At 41.6% G+C, this 20,225-nt stretch overlaps 1 protein-coding gene across 1 annotated transcript in view; it reads left to right on the top strand.

Moving 5' to 3' along the window:
- The window catches only part of LOC116939154 (transmembrane protein 132C-like), a 98,549-nt gene that overhangs the window by 15,497 nt on the left and 62,827 nt on the right, over nt 1-20,225 (top strand). The window lies entirely within an intron of this gene.

Genomic DNA, 20,225 nt, shown 5'->3' with positions numbered 1-20,225 from the left:
TAACATTTACAATGTTTAATTAATTTAAAAAATGCTCACTTTCAGAATAAAATGCAGTATTAATTGCTTCATGGATAAAAATCTATAGAAGTTGAAAACACAATACTTATTTACAGGAAAAAAAAACATGAATCAATTTAGCCGTTGAAACAAATATAACTTATGATTAAAAATAAATGAAATGGAATGAGCTCATACAAACTGGATATTGACAGACAGTGTATAGGTGTAATGAAATTGCATTGTGCTTCAGCAAATCGATACAATTCTAATTGTTAAGGCATTGCCTTAAACAAATGGAAATGCAAGATCTTCAGAAAATGCTCAACTTTTTTCACTCTTATCACTTAAGCAGCAAACTTTATCTGGTATGACAATCAAAACCACGACGTTATTATCTCTAATTATGCATACGACTCGACGTGGTGGCAAAAAAACGACTGATTCTGTAAGAAAGACATCAGGTGCATTTCACTATTTTAATGTTCATCTCAAACCACGTCTTTGAAACATTGTCGTGTCCGTTTTTGATTAATCTTCACTGTTAGGCGCATGTAAAACCAAACATTTAAGGCATGCAAAATTACCTTGACTTACGAATATGAATTTGCCCGGCGGCTTTTATCAGGAAATGTGAATGTGGCCCTTTGATCAGTACACACTTGAAAGGCAAAGGAAATGCGCAAAAATGCCGCTGGTAGTTTTTTTTTCCAGCCGTGGCTGTAAATAAGCTTACATTGCACACTCACAGATGTTTACCCCTGCCATTCAAACAAATTACCCACCACCTACATTTTAATTATCATGGACATATTCACAATGTCTGCAGAAATGACATGTGCTGAGATACCCCCTGCCATCGGCAAATTACATTTTTAGCAGAAATATGGGAGAATCTAATTAAACCGGTATAGATGCCAAAAATTATGGCCTCTCTATTATGTTGATTTGTATTCATGAAAGCTCGTATCCCTGTAATCTATAATACAAGGGTGAAGCACAATATGTATGTTGCACACAAGGTATGATTCATAGCACTCGCAGCTATACGAGCTGAAATGTTACGGACGTAATTATTTAACAAAGGACATCGGGTTTTATTGTTGACGTGATGTAAATACAAAACAGATCAAATACAGTAGAGCAATCCGTGCAAAACAGGTGGTATTAGCCCACCACATTGGGGTGCTGCCCTAATTTCTTAAAGCTAATTCTGTTAAATTGAATGCTATATTAGAGAAAAAAAAGTTTTGCTGTCTGGCCTGTCAGCTGGTGCGCGGGTGATGTCACTACGCACATCTGCGTGATGATGTCACCCACATTCCACATTGTTGAGCAGGGTTGTTGCGTACTGACGTCACGCCCCCCCCCCTCCCACCCAACCTCCACCCGAGCCGTGTATCCCGCTAATACTATGCGGGCAGTGCTTGTAAATACCGCATTATAACTTCAACCGAAATTACATTTTTTTTATTTAAAGCTTTCGTGACTGCAGGGATTCATATTCTTGGTTCTTTCGGTAAAGTCGCGTATAAGGGAAACAATCAAATATTAAAAATATAAAACAATAAAACAACAACGAAATTACATTGTTCTGCATATTATACATAGGTGGCAATATCCTACTTCAAATAACGTATCTGATTGTATGCATGCATTGTATTTAAAATATATTTGGAAGGAAAACTTTTTAAAAATTTCACTGCAATAAATCTGAAAAATTAACAGAGTGAGAAAGTTGTGAAACCAATACATAAAGAATGAATGTCATCAGTATTTCATGCATATTATGACCAGTCATATAAGTAAGCCAAAACAATATTTAACGTATATTGTTGATGGAAATAAATAAAAACGTGATTTTTTATGACTTTCCCTTCAAATTATACTGCACTGTTTCCACTGCTGCATGACAGCAGATTTATTTTCGCGAAGAGTTATAAACAGGAACATTTTTGGCCACTTATCAGTTCATAATACTCATCTATCCTCGGACAATGATCTATCTCCTGCTGCGTGAAGGCCTCCATCAGTCGACTAATGCAGATATTGAGCGTTCAGAACAGTTCAGGCGCTAGATAGATTGTTGTGCTGCACTTACTACAGGTATCCCTCGATTTACGAACGTTCGGTTTCACGAAATTTCGCGCTAACGACAATCGACAAATTATGGATACTATTCGATTAACGAAATCGAATTTCAGCGTGAACGAAATTTCAATACGACACGCACCGTCAGATCAAACAACAACCACCTGGAGACTGAGTCATCCATCCGCAACGGTGTCACGATAACCCTACAGTGTAACAGTAATGCCTCCACATCACCTTGCCAGGCATTCCAATACGGATCTCTTTTTTGGTGAGCTCCCTGAAAAGGTTAATTATTTTTGTTTTAAATTCATTGTTATTTAATCGTTTTAATACTTTTTGTTCATTATTATTATTGTGTGATATGGGTATATATTTTTAGGCTTTTGTATGTTGCGGTTGCACCCGATTCAAGAGCCGAATGGCTCACAGGGCTATACCAAATAAATGAAAATAAATTAAAATGAAATAAATAGGTTAGGAGTAGAGTTGGAATGACTGTCCTAAACACATCCATTTTTTTGTATTACATTAATAAAAAAGCCTTTACAATTTACGAAATGTAGTGGGGTTTTTTTACGTATCCCTTTCATAAATCGAGGGATACCTAAATATATATAAATATATTTTGCATATTATAACTTATATACTGAAATTATAAAGATACTGCGTCGGAACAAACAATTCATATAATATCTATATTATCATAAACACGGTTTTACTTAAATTTTGATTTAAAGCTTTCGTGACTGCAGTAATTCATATTCTTAGTTTTTTCGGTAAAGTCACGTTGAAGAGAAACAACAAAATAACAAAATATATATAAAACAATAAAAATTCTCACGACGTTTCGACCATAACTCAAACGGTCATCATCAGGTGTGTCGGTTTGCATAAATTTATTTTTAAAACGGCACATTTATTTATTAAAAACGTTGGCGTCACGCGCAGCCATTGGCAGTTTGCCCAGGACTAGTCCATCTATTTTTTTTTGAAAAGAGGAGGGGGGAGACGAAATTTTTATAATGTATGCTGTCTGAAAGCCACTGTAAGCGTGAACAATCAATCAAGAACTGAAATGATTTATCAAATCTTTCCAATGATTGCTAAGATAGAATCCATCTTCTCGGTTGAAATTGTCTCTGTGCTTGTATATGTGGATAGCCTCATGAACGAATCTCTCATGGAAGCCAGATGGCTTACAAAGAACCTCCGTCTTGGAAAAGTCAATGGCATGTGAGCCTACTGAATTAGAACAATGATCTGCTACGGCCGAGGTGTTGGTCCTACCGTGTTTAAGGTCTGCTTTATGTTCACGAATGCGGTCCGAGACATGGCGTTTGGTTTCTCCAATGTAACTACTACCACAGAGGCAACTTAGTTTGTAGACACCAGGGTATTGTATGTCCGGAATCACATCTTTTACAGACGGAACCAGATCACGGATTTTATGTAATGTGTTGAAACGGACCTGGATCTTGTGTTTATTCAAGATTTTGGAGATCTTTTTTGTGATCCCAGCAATGTAGGGTAAAGTGATGGTTTTGAAAGGCTCCTCAAGAGGGTTCTTCTTCATGGTTTGAGTGATAGCTGCCAGGCCACCAAGATTATACGGCTTACCAAAAATACATAAAGCTGATACACCTCTTCGTCCCATAGTCTCTACTATCAGCTCCCCCACCTACAAACTAGCTCGTTTTTTGTCTGAAATCCTGCGTCCTTTCACTGGAAAGACCACCTCTGCGGTACAAAATTCTACTCACCTGGTATCAACAATCAAGGGTATTTCCCTGTCCCCAGACGACCTGCTTGTCAGTTTTGATGTAGTTTCCTTATTCACCAAGGTTCCTGTACCTGACACCATTGCAATCATTGAAGACTTGGTTCATCAAGGACTAAACACTGAGGTACCCCCCCTGGTGAGACACTGTTTAACCAATACATACTTCACTTGGAATGGAACTTTCTACAAACAAACTGAGGGCACCCCAATGGGCTCCCCCCTTTCTCCAGTTATAGCTAACATTTTCATGGAGAAATTTGAGACTGACGCCATCCAGACTGCCACTCTGCGCCCAACCTTATGGAAGAGGTACGTGGATGACACTTTTGTCATCTGGCCACATGGCCGGCCTGCTCTAGACCAATTCTTCGACCACATCAATTCCATACACCCAGCCATCAGATTTACCATGGAAGTCGAAATAGATGGCAAGATACCTTTTTTGGATGTCCTAATTAAAAAGAGACCTGATGGTTCAATGAGCCACTCTGTCTACAGGAAAGCTACCCATACGGATGCTTATCTGAAACCGGATTCCCACCACCATCCATCACAGAAGAATTCTCTCATCAAGACTCTGTATCATAGAGCCCAATGCATATCCGACCAGGAACACATAAGTAGTGAACTCAAGCACGTACACCAAGCTCTTAGGGCTAATGGTTACTCCGACTATACAATTCGCAAAGCTATCACTCAAACCATGAAGAAGAACCCTCTTGAGGAGCCTTTCAAAACCATCACTTTACCCTACATTGCTGGGATCACAAAAAAGATCTCCAAAATCTTGAATAAACACAAGATCCAGGTCCGTTTCAACACATTACATAAAATCCGTGATCTGGTTCCGTCTGTAAAAGATGTGATTCCGGACATACAATACCCTGGTGTCTACAAACTAAGTTGCCTCTGTGGTAGTAGTTACATTGGAGAAACCAAACGCCATGTCTCGGACCGCATTCGTGAACATAAAGCAGACCTTAAACACGGTAGGACCAACACCTCGGCCGTAGCAGATCATTGTTCTAATTCAGTAGGCTCACATGCCATTGACTTTTCCAAGACGGAGGTTCTTTGTAAGCCATCTGGCTTCCATGAGAGATTCGTTCATGAGGCTATCCACATATACAAGCACAGAGACAATTTCAACCGAGAAGATGGATTCTATCTTAGCAATCATTGGAAAGATTTGATAAATCATTTCAGTTCTTGATTGATTGTTCACGCTTACAGTGGCTTTCAGACAGCATACATTATAAAAATTTCGTCTCCCCCCTCCTCTTTTCAAAAAAAAATAGATGGACTAGTCCTGGGCAAACTGCCAATGGCTGCGCGTGACGCCAACGTTTTTTATAAATAAATGTGCCGTTTTAAAAATAAATTTATGCAAACCGACACACCTGATGATGACCGTTTGAGTTATGGTCGAAACGTCGTGAGAATTTTTTTATTGTTTTATATATATTTTGTTATTTTGTTGTTTCTCTTCAACGTGACTTTACCGAAAAAACTAAGAATACGGTTTTACTTTTTTTGCTTCATATATTCCAAATGTTGCAAAAGCCACCGTCAAAACGTTTAGTCGATATTTGGTGCAGCCCTTAATTAGAGGCAAATTATTTGGCGATGCTGCTGCGTTGGCAGTGGTGCACGAACAAAATGAACACAAAAACACAACAAACACGAGCACAATTAACCAATATATATCTCTCCATTTAAGGCAGTGTTATTGAGAAATGTGTTTTTTTTAAGCGATTTATTTTCTGGGGGGGGGGGGAAAAACTGATCATGTAAATAACAGCAAGTATCAATGTCATTACTCGCAGGCTTTTAACAGAGTAGCAGGCCAAAAATAATCTCTTTAGGTGACCACAATGTTTTGACACGTTACTGCGAAACCAATACAGGATGCTGCCATGGTTTAATGATTCGATATCCTGGCGTGGCAAGCTGAAACAATGCTGCTCGTTTCTAAGATCCACCGCACCTCTGTCCACCCAGCAGAATGAATGGGCACACCGCAGTTGATCGGCAGGTCGCGTGTTAGCCGGTTAAGTGTGGGTCCTGTCACCTCTTCCAAAATGTGTGGCTAGCGTGAAAGAGGAGAACAAATGTCCTTTAGAGGGGCTCTCTCGAGCTTCCCAGAGTGGAGGCCTTTCTGCCAGCAGTGGCACAAGCAAACAATTACAGGGCTGCACCTTTATCTTTGCTCCTTAACGCATGCCGATTACACTCACAAAATAGTTATTGACGTTTCATCAACAGGCTTCAGTTAATAATTCACAGTGTCTTGTTAGTCAGAACAATAAATAAAATGCATTTTTATCATGACCATATTGGGGGTTTTTAGAAATTATCGACATAAACAAGGCATAAAGATCGTACATAGTAATGCTTTCTGTAAAACACGTTTCGAACTTTTCGAACGTGCGTTTGTCTTCAGAAATCATTGCTTAGAAATTACAAGCGTGACGTTGTATTTCAAGCCAGGCAATGAGATGACGTCACGCAGCGCGTGACGTGCGACGTCGTCAGACAGCATCACAAGGGGAAGGGTCATCGGTGCGGGGGATAGGTGTCCTCTCCTTTTTAACGCTGGCTTTTGTGTTATCCCTTTAGCGCTGGCATTTGCCATCAGGCGTCGGGGAGCCACTTGATCGATATGGTCACTTTTCTGTGGGGAAAGTTCCTATTAGCGACAACTGTTCACCAGAATTGTTGGGCCGTCGCCCGTTACAGAGAGACAGACTGACAGAACTAACGCACGTAGAGTTTTCAACCTTTGTTGGAATTGCTGCACGTGTGCATTTTCCGGAAATTAATACTGCATTGTGACATAATGCATTTATTAGAAGAGGGTGCCTGTTGCTAATTATGATATTTAATGCGTAATTTCAGCAAGATCAATGACCGGTAAATTTACAAAATATGTAATTTGACTTCACATTTAAACTCAGTGGCCCACTACGGTGTTACACCATTGACCATGCATTGCCAGGTCCATATTTCTTAGTGAGCGTAGCACATTGTCCACATTCATCATAGAGTACATTGTTTCAGCATTTGAAATGAGTTATCGTGACACTGTTTATACGCAGAGCGAGAATTCTGTATAAAAAAATCATGTTTTTTATCTCTTTGTTTTGAGTAATGGCATGACAAGCAGTTGTGAAATGCACTTTATACACCAATTAAAAATCACATTGTGACATTTTTCGCTTTCATGTGTCTGGCCACTCATGGCGCTGGGTGTCACTTGTGGTGAACTCTCCCTCGACGTTGGTTACGCCTGGCTTGTGATGTTCATTTTCAAATCACGGTTGGTGTCACGTGACACGCGGCTCTCTTGCCACGCTAAGAGCAGACAGGCACAGACATTCCTCATCACCTCCTCTGACTACTCAGAATATATCTTCCCAGTTTATTGGCGTTAAGTCTTGAGTAACTCTTAACAAATGGTTCCCCAAATGGTTTTATTCTTATTAATTACTTATTCCATGAGCATTTGTGAGGGGGGAAAAAAATATAGCCCACAGTCCTCCCCACGCCGTGTCAGTCCCAAGATTTATTTCACCATTCTTCCCCCATGCCGGTCAATACAAGATGGTGTAGGGAGGGGGTGGGCAGGGCCAGGTCAGATATCACTCGCCAGGGATGGCAGGCCGTGGTTGGGAATTGAACTCAGGTGACCTGGTTCACAGTGCAATGCTCTATCTACTGCACTACTATGATATATCAATAGTTGCTGTCCTGGAATTAAACTGGCCCCTGCCATACGAAGGTGGGACTTTCGACATTGGCAATAATCAATGAAAAAATGGCATTATGTTTCCCGTAAATACTCTCCTATATCGACCACTGTGAAACTTCAGACGCAATATGTAGAAGATTGGTCTTTGCTAATTTAATAATAATCATAATCACGGCCTTTATTTACCTGGGAAAGCCTCACCAAGTCTCAAGACTTCTTGAGGAGAATCCAACACTGGCATTTTGTGCCAACACCATTAGTGAGTGGTTGGCATATGGGGTAATACTCAACGCTCTGCTCAGATAAGATTCCAGAATCCATCTCTGAGCTGCCGTCTCCAGGCCACCTTGCAATCCTGGCCAACAGAAGTATTCCCTGGTAGTCTCCCACCCAATCACTAATGGGCACTCGTGTGCTATTTGGCTGGGTCGCAGCGTGGTGGAACATTTGATGCACAAGCAGAAGGTTGTGAGCTGCAATTCTAGTTGGGCGCTAAATCGGTCTATCATCCATATAGGGGTTGATAACAACATGTGCATCACTGTAGGATGCCAATGCTTGTTGTCCTGGGATGAGACTGGCCGGCCCCCACCACATAGAATGTGGAGGTTTCGCCATTGGCTTAGGGGTCACTTTTGGAATTGAGAACCACACTATGCTCCACAAATTTAGAAAGTTAATTGTATATAAAGTTAATTCCATGTATGTATTTAATTGACATTTTCAAGCCCTCTGCCAATCCATTGTTGGATGAATGCCTCCCTGTGCCGTGTTTGTCATCGGGATTGTTTGAGCATACTTCACTTGGCCGGTCAGTGCGGGGTTGGTAAAGTAGGAATTTAGAACCAGTTCTTATATTACTCACTGCTGATGTTTGCTGTGGCCAAAGAAATAACGAAGTTCACCAGATTCGAAGCACGGAGCGCTAACCAAGCAATTTTCTGATCTTACTATAAACAGTATTTGCATTGAAAATGTAGCATTGTATGATATAAACAATGGAAATCCTTTCTCAGCATCTTCATGGCCATCTGCTTGATGAGAGCCACAATTGTTGCATTGTCATACAGAAACCTAGCATTGTGCTTGGCTACTCTGTGCAGAGGCCCCAGAGGATTTATACCCCGTCACATACAGCATGCCTTGTCTCATGGGAAATTTCCAAGCACGATTGCATAATCCGAGCAAACTTTGTATGACAGCTTACCGGGTTTCACTCCAAATGTGTGCGCAGTTGTGTAAAAATGGCGTCGTTAATGCCCCCCCCCAAAAAAAAATTGCAAGTATTTTAAGATGGGTGAGGATGCAAAGCAAACCTTCTGTGGTTATGACAGACTTTTTTATATATAATAGAGCAGTAACAAACATGGCGGAGTGTTGTTTGTGAATGCTTGGACAGCCTGCGGTTTAATACTGAGGGATAGATGCTCTCCTTTTGTAGACCTCTTACAGTGAGGGAAAAAAAGTATTTGATCCCCTGCTGATTTTGTACGTTTGCCCACTGACAAAGAAATTATCAGTCTATAATTTTAATGGTAGGTTCATTTGAACAGTGAGAGACGGAATAACAACAAAAAAATCCAGAAACACGCATGTCAAAATTTTTATGAATTGATTTGCATTTTAATGAGGGAAATAAGTATTTGACCCCTCTGCAAAACATGACTTAGTACTTGGTGGCCAACTACAAGAAACGTCTGACCTCTGTGATTGCCAACAAGGGTTTTGCCACCAAGTACTAAGTCATGTTTTGCAGAGGGGTCAAATACTTATTTCCCTCATTAAAATGCAAATCAATTCATAAAAATGTTGACATGCGTGTTTCTGGATTTTTTTGTTGTTATTCCGTCTCTCACTGTTCAAATAAACCTACCATTAAAATTATAGACTGATCATTTCTTTGTCAGTGGGCAAACGTAGAAAATCAGCAGGGGATCAAATACTTTTTTCCCTCACTGTGGCTCTGGGTTAGGGTTTATATGGCAATACCACTGCGTTGCTAATTGTCTACCCGTGGCAAACCTTTTAAAAGAGACTCTTGTATCAGCGGGTTCTCACATGTGGTAATAACATTGTTAAATGTAAAAACAGTATTGGGTTTGACTTACGTCTTGGAATATTTTCTGGAAGATCTGCCCCGAACTGCTCCGGCTGAAATGAACCTCTGGTAAAAGTCAAATGTACACTGGTAGACATAATTATAATAGATGAAAATGAGGATAAAGTTACAGAACATACTCCACTTTCCTGTTTGACCATATCAGTCCTGATCATTATCATTTGACCCCTTCTGTCAGATGATTAGCGATGATGAGCCGAATTAATTTCCGCCTTGGCTTTCTTTCTTTAGCCAGTGTTACTGCTTCATTCAACCTCGATTATTCCTCTTCTAGATGTATGACCGCTGCATCTGTCCACCTGGTTCTTCTCTCTTCCCCTGCTTCTGTTTCCTTTCCACGTACGTTTGTGACACCAGGTATGGTTATCCCGTCTGTGTTCATTCTCGCAACGTGCCCAAAACCACTGCAGTCTCCTTGTCTGGGACTTTGTCATTTATCAGTCTCAGCAGTCTTGACATTCTTAGAATCCTCAGCCAGCTCATCTCGCCCTCGCCAATATATTTTTTTCATAGAGTTTCCTTGTCGACCAGCACTCAGTCGTGGAATGATCATCCACTCAAACACCATGATCTTGGTCATATTCCATAGAAAGATCTTGGGATCTCTTCAGATCTTGTTCGGTCTGCCAAAGATCATAGTTGTCAGACAAATCCTGCTTTTTTATTGTCATTATCACAGTCCTAATATTTGATTAGATTGAATAAATTGAACAATTATAGGACAATTATTTCTGTGTGTTCTTCCCACAAGAATATGATTGCTATATTTAGATGCAGGTATAAATATATTTATTAATTTCTTCCTTGATATGTACAGGCGCAATGGTAGCAACAGGATAACTACCTTGCCTGGTATGCAGGAAGTCGTGGGTTCGATCCCATCTCTGATGCCTGCTGTATATTTTGAGTTTCTATATTCTCCCTGTGGTCGTGTGGAATTTTCTTCGGGTCCTCCGGTTTTTCCCTCCACATGTAGAGATTTGCGTTCAGATTATTTAGCTGCGATAAATTTCCACGTGATATGCCACTTCGTTGAGCTTTGATTTGTGGCCAGGTCGCTGCTGAAAAAAAAAACTACGTAGCTCAGTAGGACCTACCTGGTTAAAAAAAAATCGAAAGTTTTAAAAAGTAAAAAAAAGCCGGGTGCTTTTACTCAGAGCTGTGAAATGTACAAATGTACCACTTTAAAAGCATCTGTCAAAAGCATCTATCAATTTACCTATTACCTATTCGTATATATAAGCACGGTAAAAGTGGAGTGTCAGGTTACAACATATAATACCGCTTGCTCCCATTCCCCCATCATTGTGGGCAAAGGGAAGAGGTGGGAGTTATAGAGCGAGTTGGGAGGGCACAAACAAGCTCATTAATATTCATGAGCACGTGTGGCCACTCATGCGTGAAGCCCAGATTTTACCATGAATAATCATGAAGAACCCATGTAGCGGTGTTTGATTGTGTTTTTTTGTGTGTGATGGTATCAAGAATTGAGAAAAGACACAAACTGAATGTGTACATGAAACGACACAAAGCAGCTTACGTCTGCTTTGTCGTTTAGTTTTATGTTATATTTTTGTTGCCTGCTGAGAATGTTGAATTTTATTTAAAAAAATCACATTGATTATTCAAATTCCAACAATTTCCTTTTTAATAACAACTTCATTTAATTACTCAAAAGTAAAGTGTATAATGTTAACCTTACTTCATTACCAAAATAAGATAAAATATCTGAACTTTCACTCCACACCTTCACAACAGTTATTGATGTGGCGTGTTAAGTTTGCCAAGCAAATATATTAATCTGAAATTGCAGATCGCTTTTTGGTTACATTGATTTTACTGTAGTAATATCAGGTAACATTCCACGTATATTTATAGGAGCGCATATACACATAGGTGCTAGAATATGTTTCTGCACTTTCATTTCCTTGAGGGAAAAAAGTTGAAAAGGCATGTTTTTCAAATGGGGGAAAAAAAACAGACGAGGAAGCTCTTAAACATTTTCCAAATTTGTTCACATTTAATTGTCCCGCACCTCTGATTCGCACGGTTGCCTAGAGACAGAAAAAGGAGCATATATTCCAGACAATGAGAGACATTGTATTAACTGTCACGAAAAGTAAGAGGACTTGGGTGGGATACATCGCTGGACGGAATAATGATCGAGTTTGTTGACGGAATAGCCAACTGTACATAGCTAACCGCGCTAATTGGAGACACGGGGGAAGGACAACAAACTAAACACAAAAAGCAATTCTAAAGAAATTAGTTTTCAATCTAGATTTAAAAGCGCATCGCTCCAGTGGCTTCCTAATATTGGAAGCGCATTCCAGACAGCCATGCGGTGAGCGTCTTTATTCGATGGCGAGCAGCCAGAAGCCGTTGAGAGGATGACCGGAGTTCGCTTGATGGTGTATGCTCCTTGACGACGAATGTCAGCCAAAGGAAGGAACCACCCCACATACCAGAGGGTGACCATCGCACAGATGGAGCAATGCGATTTGCGTACGTGCAGGAGGGAGATGTACAGTGAGGGGAAAAAAGTATTTGATCCCCTGCTGATTTTGTACGTTTGCCCACTGACAAAGAAATGATCAGTCTATAATTTAATGGTAGGTTTATTTGAACAGTCAGAGACAGAATAACAACAAAAAATCCAGAAAAACGCATGTCAAAATGTTATAAATTGATTTGCATTTTAATGAGGGAAATAAGTATTTGACCCCCTCTCAATCGAACAGATTTCTGGCTCCCAGGTGTCTTTTATACAGGTAATGAGCTGAGATTAGGAGCATACTCTTAAAGGGAGTGCTCCTAATCTCAGCTTGTTACTTGTATAAAAGACACCTGTCCACAGAAGCAATCAATCAATCAGATTCCAAACTCTCCACCATGGCCAAGACCAAAGAGCTCTCCAAGGATGTCAGGGACAAGAGTGTAGACCTACACAAGGCTGGAATGGGCTACAAGACCATTGCCAAGCAGCTTGGAGAGAAGGTGACAACAGTTGGTGCGATTATTCGCAAATGGAAGAAACGCAAAATGACTGTCAATCTCCCTCGGCCTGGGGCTCCATGTAAGATCTCACCTCGTGGAGTTGCAATGATCATGAGAACGGTGAGGAATCAGCCCAGAACTACACGGGAGGATCTTGTCAATGATCTCAAGGCAGCTGGGACCATAGTCACCCAGAAAACAATTGGTAACACACTACGCCGTGAAGGACTGAAATCCTGCAGCGCCTGCAAGGTCCCCCTGCTCAAGAAAGCACATATACATGCCCGTCTGAAGTTTGCCAATGAACATCTGAATAATTCAGAGGACAACAAGGGTGAAAGTGTTGTGGTCAGATGAGACCAAAATGGAGCTCTTTGGCATCAACTCAACTCGCCGTGTTTGGAGGAGGCGGATTGCTGCCTATGACCCCAAGAACACCATCCCCACCGTCAAACATGGAGGTGGAAACATTATGCTTTGGGGGTGTTTTTCTGCTAAGGGGACAGGACACCTTCACTGCATCAAAGGGACGATGGACGGGGCCATGTACCGTCAAATCTTGGGTGAGAACCTCCTTCCCTCATCCAGAGCATTGAAAATGGGTCGTGGATGGGTATTCCAGCATGACAATGACCCAAAACACACGGCCAAGGCAAGTGGCTCAAGAAGAAGCACATTAAGGTCCTGGAGTGGCCTAGCCAGTCTCCAGACCTTAATCCCATAGAAAATCTGTGGAGGGAGCTGAAAGTTCGAGTTGCCAAACGTCAGCCTCGAAACCTTAATGACTTGGAGAATATCTGCAAAGAGGAGTGGGACAAAATACCTCCTGAGATGTGTGCAAACCTGGTGGCCAACTACAAGAAACGTCTGATCTCTGTGATTGCCAACAAGGGTTTTGCCACCAAGTACTAAGTCATGTTTTACAGAGGGGTCAAATACTTATTTCCCTCATAAAAATGCAAATCAATTTATACAATTTTTGACATGCGTTTTTCTGGATTTTTTGTTGTTGTTATTCTGTCTCTTACTGTTCAAATAAACCTACCATTGAAATTATAGACTGATCATTTCTTTGTCAGTGGGCAAACGTACAAAATCAGCAGGGGATCAAATACTTTTTTTTCCCTCACTGTATCATCGCCAGCATAAGAAAGTGGAGGTATCATGGCTTTTAAAGGATTAATAATTTTATTCCCACAACCGTGTGAAGTAATCTCACAATACAATAGCCACTTCCACAGCCTCAGGCAGACCATCTCTAGCCCCGCCCTCTTACCCTGAGGCTGCACCCATCTCAGGACTATATAAGACCTTGTTTCAGTAGCTTTCCCGCTCTCACCTGAAGACGGTCGTTTGTGTTGCGATCGAAACGTCGCGATCTATTAATTTTTCCACCTATGTGACTTTACCCAAAGAACCAAAGAGTATGGATTCCCTCAGTCACGAAAGCTTCAAATCAAGATTAATCTATGTTCGTCATTACGTCGGCTCTGCCAATGACGTGAGGTGGACCTTGATGGGGATGTGGGCCTATGGAATGAGGACTGTAGTACTGCAGTATGAGTGCAGGAAACATCTCTCACCACGGTGGCGATATGTGAACTACCTCGCCCGGTATGCAGCCGATCGTGAGTTCGATCCCGTAGGTTCGATGACGACCCTGACCCCTGTATATTTCGAGTTTGCATGTTCTCGCCGTGGTCGCATGGATGTCACCTTCGCATTTAAAATCAACATCACCCGTTTTAGAGTATTTGGCTGCTTAAAATTTCCACAAATGAGCAATCATTTATGGACAGGTCACTTCTAAAAAAAGAGCTATATAGTTAATTGGGCATTACCTTGTAAAATAAAAATAAAAATCTCTCAATCTCTACTGAATACATTTTCCTCCTTCATACATGATATGTCTGTGTCCCATGGCTCTCAACACGACCGTTCATCTGGTCCTCCTGCAAAACATTAGGACACCCCTGATCTAGATGCACATTGGAAAGTATTGAAAAAAGCATTTACATATTCTATCAAAACAAAGCCCTGCGCTCTATTGGCAAACTCTTCGCTCAATATGAAATAATTCAGTCTCCATGAGTCTTTTAGTATGGCAATTACTGTAATGGATTGCATTGTTGTGCAAATGTCAATACATTGAGTGGATACTAAAAATGTGATATTACATTACGCATGTTCATGCCATCATGTATTAGAGGCTCGCAGTAGTTACTGTAATTGCGAACTACAGTTTCACAACTATTTTGCCAAGTTAAAAACAATTCCGGCCACGTTTCCAGCAATTGGAGTCAAATGGTGTTCAGTTTGCAACGTAGCACTTTAACTATGATTTGTGAATATGGTTACACACCTAACTAAAACAGGGGGCTATACAATGCATCGTTAATTAACATGAAATATATATGAATATAAAAAGTACCTAAATATATTTAGCAATGTGCACATGCACACATTGAAAGTAACCAGAAGCAGACATTGCCTACTGAATAATGACTTTTGCATCATACTCCACAGGAGCAATTACTTTGATGGTGATGATGGGGGATTATATATGTTAAGTGTTTAAGGACAAAATTTTAAGCAATTTAGAACTGTAGACTAACTCGAGGCCATGAGGTTAATGGATTTTGGGGTTCTAGTTATAAGCATGGACCCAGCTATATTCATGCATTAAATTCCACTTTATATCCCTTTTCAAACATCGTTAGATATTTACATAAATCACTGAAGTCAGTCAAAATAATCAATATGTATTCAATAATGCATTTGTGAATTGGTGCCATTCACAAGACGCGTTATTACAGTGAAAAATACTTGGCATCTTTTCAAGTAATTAATTTGCTGTACCCTAGAAAAGGCCACAGCTTTTGTTTAATTTAAAGCAATACGCAGGCCCGTCACATCACGTTGTGATGCGTGCTCGAACCGTCGACATGAGCTCGAACCGGTTATGGAAAACAGGGAGGCGGGCAGGGAGAGAAAGGTGGGGTTGGAGCAGGCCTCGCTGGGGGACATCCATTTAGTACGAACGCATGGAAGGGGGGCGGGGGGGGGTTATCCCAAATGCGTACGCTTGCGTATGGGGGGGTCTACTGACAATATTACGTACGTATAGGAAACGGGGGGGGGGGGTGAAGCCTCGATAATAATTTGTCTGCATTGGCCTTCAAATGAGCCACAGTTCAGTGTCTTCAGCTGTGAGACAACAAGGACTACCGACCGGGAGAAGTGGGGCTGTGGGAGAGGTGTCACTTGTGTGCCACTGACTGCGAGCTATTATCACGCAGCTCAGCAAACTTAATTATTTAATGCAGCCGGCGGTGGACTATCTGTTTTTCTTAAACACGTTAATATTATTCATCCTTGATCGTTTCTGCATGGATTAAATATCGGCCGTTCTATAGGATTCGGAGGGGGGGGGGGAGGGTGCGTACAGGGAGGGTGGGGGGGGGGTGTCAAGCTTTGACAGATTTTTGCGTACCTACTCAATGGATGGCTCCCTACCGCAGACATGGGAAATATTTTAAGGCAGGTTTAAAGGTCAAGTTCAGCTGGACCTGCCCCCGAGGTTGCCGAGTTCCATCAAATAGTCCACCCCCTGCACCAGCTGTTGGCGACGGCGAGGTGGAGTTTGAGTGGGCTGGGATGGTTGGGATTAGCGGGCCTCATTGAATAGTCCACGTGAACTGCAAGGGTGGGAAAAACCCGATTTTTGTTTTTGCCCGACAAATCGGGTTATTGGTTTTAATGGAATTAAACCCGATTTTGCCGATTAAAACCTGGTTTTATTATCGGCGTCTCGTGCACACTTCAATCCTGCTGCTCCTCGCCGTCGCTCTCGCCGCTGGACTCGGCGGTGTTGTCGCCTTCGTCGGGTGTCGGGTAGTCGTAGAACGCGTTGAGGTTCCACTTAATGAAGACGAGCGACTGAAATCCCGACTTAACTTTAATAAAAGCGAATAAAACCGGATTTGGGCAGGATCCAGGTGCTCCGGTTTTATATAAACACCGATTAAAACCCGAATGAATAAAACCGGGCCGTGCCAGCCTTGACGTGAAGCTACGCCCCCCAGTCCACACATCAAATTTAAACGTCCGGCTGCGTATTCACATCTCTTCCGTGTCATCTCAGCCGACTGTCAAATTTTGATTGCTACAAGCCGCTCCCACTCTAAACACACATTGGCATTCCCTTAAGTGCACTTCCACCTTGTTCTTTACCCTCTTCAAACAAAACTCTGGTAAACAACTTTCCCTATATTGCTCAGTAAACTTAACTCTCCCGAGCTACTGAACTACTTTCTGCTCCTCCATACGTAATGTTATGATAATAGCCTGTTTCCAGTGCTGTGTAAATAGTTCCCTTACTCCTTGGAGCTTTTACTATCGCGCACAGCTCCTCCAGCACCTATCGGACTGCCTTCCTTATTGGCAAATAGTTACCAAACACGCTGCAGAGTGCTTTACAAGGTTTCATCGTTTTCAACACATTCTTACTTCATTAGACCTCCTTTGCCAGTACCAAAATGTAATAATAGGGTTTTTCCCCCTTTTTTTTGGTGTGGACCAATCAGTTTCAAGGACAATGCATATATTATCATAGTATGTTTTTTGTTTGCATTTTGACTGCAGGTATTGTGGTTAATGCAGACATGAATCCTCGTAAAAAGGTTTCAGTTCTGTTGCCAGAAAAACCCTATTATTATATTCTTACTTCTTGCAGTCTTTAACTCCGCAGCACTATCCCACCACTTCCAAATTACCTTTAATCCCACTGTGTTTGCTTTCTCTTCGACCTGGTTGCTGAACAACTCAGCCAAGCACAGCAGCACTTAGTCTCTGAAGAATGTTCTGCAGGAGGTCCATGAGTTCGTTCCCGACGCTGATGCCTGTGTATGTGGAGTTTGGATGTTCTCTCCGTGGTCGCCTGGATTTTTCACCGGGTCCTCCGGGTTTTCCCTCGAGATTTAGAAACATGCATTTAGAGTATTTGGCTGCTTTTAAATTCCCAAGTGATAAGCCACATCGTTGAGCAATCATTCGTGGTCAGATCGCTTCTAAGAAAATTGCTATATTTGGCAAAATAAAAAATAAATGGTTTAAAAAAAATTATCAGTCCTATCTGGAGCCATTATTTCTCTAATTGATTGCCTATCCACAACTTTGCCTGCACCCCTTTGCTGAGTTTCTTTAAATATCCATCTCAAGCATCTGTATGTATTTTATTTTCTGCCCTTACAGTGAGGAAAAATAGTATTTGATCCCCTGCTGATTTTGTACGTTTGCCCACTGACAAAGAAATTATCAGTCTATCATTTTAATGGTAGGTTAATTTGAACAGTGAGAGACAGAATAACAACAACAAAAATCCAGAAAAACGCATGTCAAAAATGTTATAAATTGATTTGCATTTTGATGAGGCAAATAAGTATTTGACCCCCCTGCAAAACATGACTTAGTACTTGGTGGCAAAACCCTTGTTGGCAATCACAGAGGTCAGACGTTTCTTGTAGTTGGCCACCAGGTTTGCAAACATCTCAGGAGGGATTTTGTCCCACTCCTCTTTGCAGATCTTCTCCAAGTCATTAAAGTTTCGAGGCTGACGTTTGGCAACTCGAACCTTCAGCTCCCTCCAGATTTTCTATGGGATTAAGGTCTGGAGACTGGCTAGGCCACTCCAGGACCTTAATGTGCTTCTACTTGAGCCACTCCTTTGTTGCCTTGGCCGTGTGTTTTGGGTCATTGTCATGCTGGAATACCCATCCACGACCCATTTTCAATGCCCTGGCTGAGGGAAGGAGGTTCTCACCCAAGATTTGACGGTACAGGGCCCCGTCCATCGTCCATTTGATGCGGTGAAGTTGTCCTGTTCCCTTAGCAGGAAAACACCCCCAAAGCATAATGTTTCCACCTCCATGTTTGACGGTGGGCATGGTGTTCTTGGGGTCATAGGCAGCATTCCTCCTCCTCCAAACACGGCGAGTTGAGTTGATGCCAAAGAGCTCCAATTTGGTCTCATCTGACCACAACACTTTCACCCAGTTGTCCTCTGAATCATTCAGATGTTCATTAGCAAACTTCAGACGGGAATGTATATGTGCTTTCTTGAGCAGAGGGACCTTGCGGGTGCTGCAGGATTTCAGTCCTTCACAGCATAGTGTGTTACCAATTGTTTTCTTGGTAACTATGGTCCCAGCTGCCTTGAGATCATTGACAAGATCCTCCCGTGTAGTTCTGGGCTGATTCCTCACCGTTCTCATGATCATTGCAACTCCACGAGGTGAGATCTTGCATGGAGCCCCAGGCCGAGGGAGATTGACAGTTCTTTTGTGTTTCTTCCATTTGCGAATAATCGCACCAACTGTTGTCACCTTCTCACCAAGCTGCTTGGCAATGGTCTTGTAGCCCATTCCAGCTTTTGTGTAGGTCTACAATCTTGTCCCTGACATCCTTGGAGAGCTCTTTGGTCTTGGCCATGGTGGAGAGTTTGGAATCTGATTGATTGATTGCTTCTGTGGACAGGTGCCTTTTATACAAATAACAAGCTGAGATTAGGAGCACTCCCTTTAAGAGTGTGCTCGTAATCTCAGCTCGTTACCTGTATAAAGGACACCTGGGAGCCAGAAATCTTTCTGATTGAGAGGGGTCAAATACTTATTTCCCTCATATAAATGCAAATCAATTAATAACATTTTTGACATGCGTTTTTCTGAATTTCACTGTTCAAATAAACCTACCATTAAAATTATAGACAGATCATTTCTTTGTCAGTGGGCAAACGTACAAAATCAGCAGGGGATCAAATACTTTTTTTCCCTCACTGTATCTATTGACTGTTTGGTTTGAACACGCGGCTATGTTTATTTCTTTATCACTTCCAGGGTCTATCACTTACGCCACCGCCTCAACCACAGCCATTTTTCATCCTTCCCGTACGGTTTCTCTGGTTCTGATTCACATTCCTCTGTACGCCTACAAGAGCTACACACCCGCCTCCAATGCGTATCTTAAATTGTTGTTGGAATTTAGACTTCTTTAACTTCGATGCATCACAAAGTGTCCACCCGCAGTTCTTGCTCATTCGTACTAATGTATTGCCCAGGTTGTGATTCCTGTCCTGCATTCAACTGACCTGTACAAAAGTTATTTAGAACGGGACTTACTGTGCTCTTGTCAAGTTGTCCTCTATCATTGCTTCAATCATACCGTCAGCGAGTATCCACATCCAGCCACTACAATAGCTCAGGCACCCTGCTGCAATTAGTGTTCTCATGTCATATTCCCCAAACCTTCTCAGCACATGTTCACACTGAACTCTCATAAAAGCAGGAGAGCATTGCACTTGGATATTGTGTCCAGAACACACTGTTGATTATTATTAGTAAATACAGTAAATAATAATTTCACAAAGATATTTCGTGATTAGGTTCACCGACCGCATAACATCGCAGTGCCAAAACCTCATCTTATCT

Source organism: Petromyzon marinus, chromosome 5 (assembly GCF_048934315.1).
Source record: "Petromyzon marinus isolate PM22_M1 ecotype Great Lakes invasive population chromosome 5, UKy_Petmar_22M1.pri1.0, whole genome shotgun sequence".
Lineage (NCBI taxonomy): Eukaryota > Metazoa > Chordata > Hyperoartia > Petromyzontiformes > Petromyzontidae > Petromyzon > Petromyzon marinus.
Note: the sequence above shows the minus strand (reverse complement) of the source record. Positions and strands in the feature narration are given on the sequence as shown.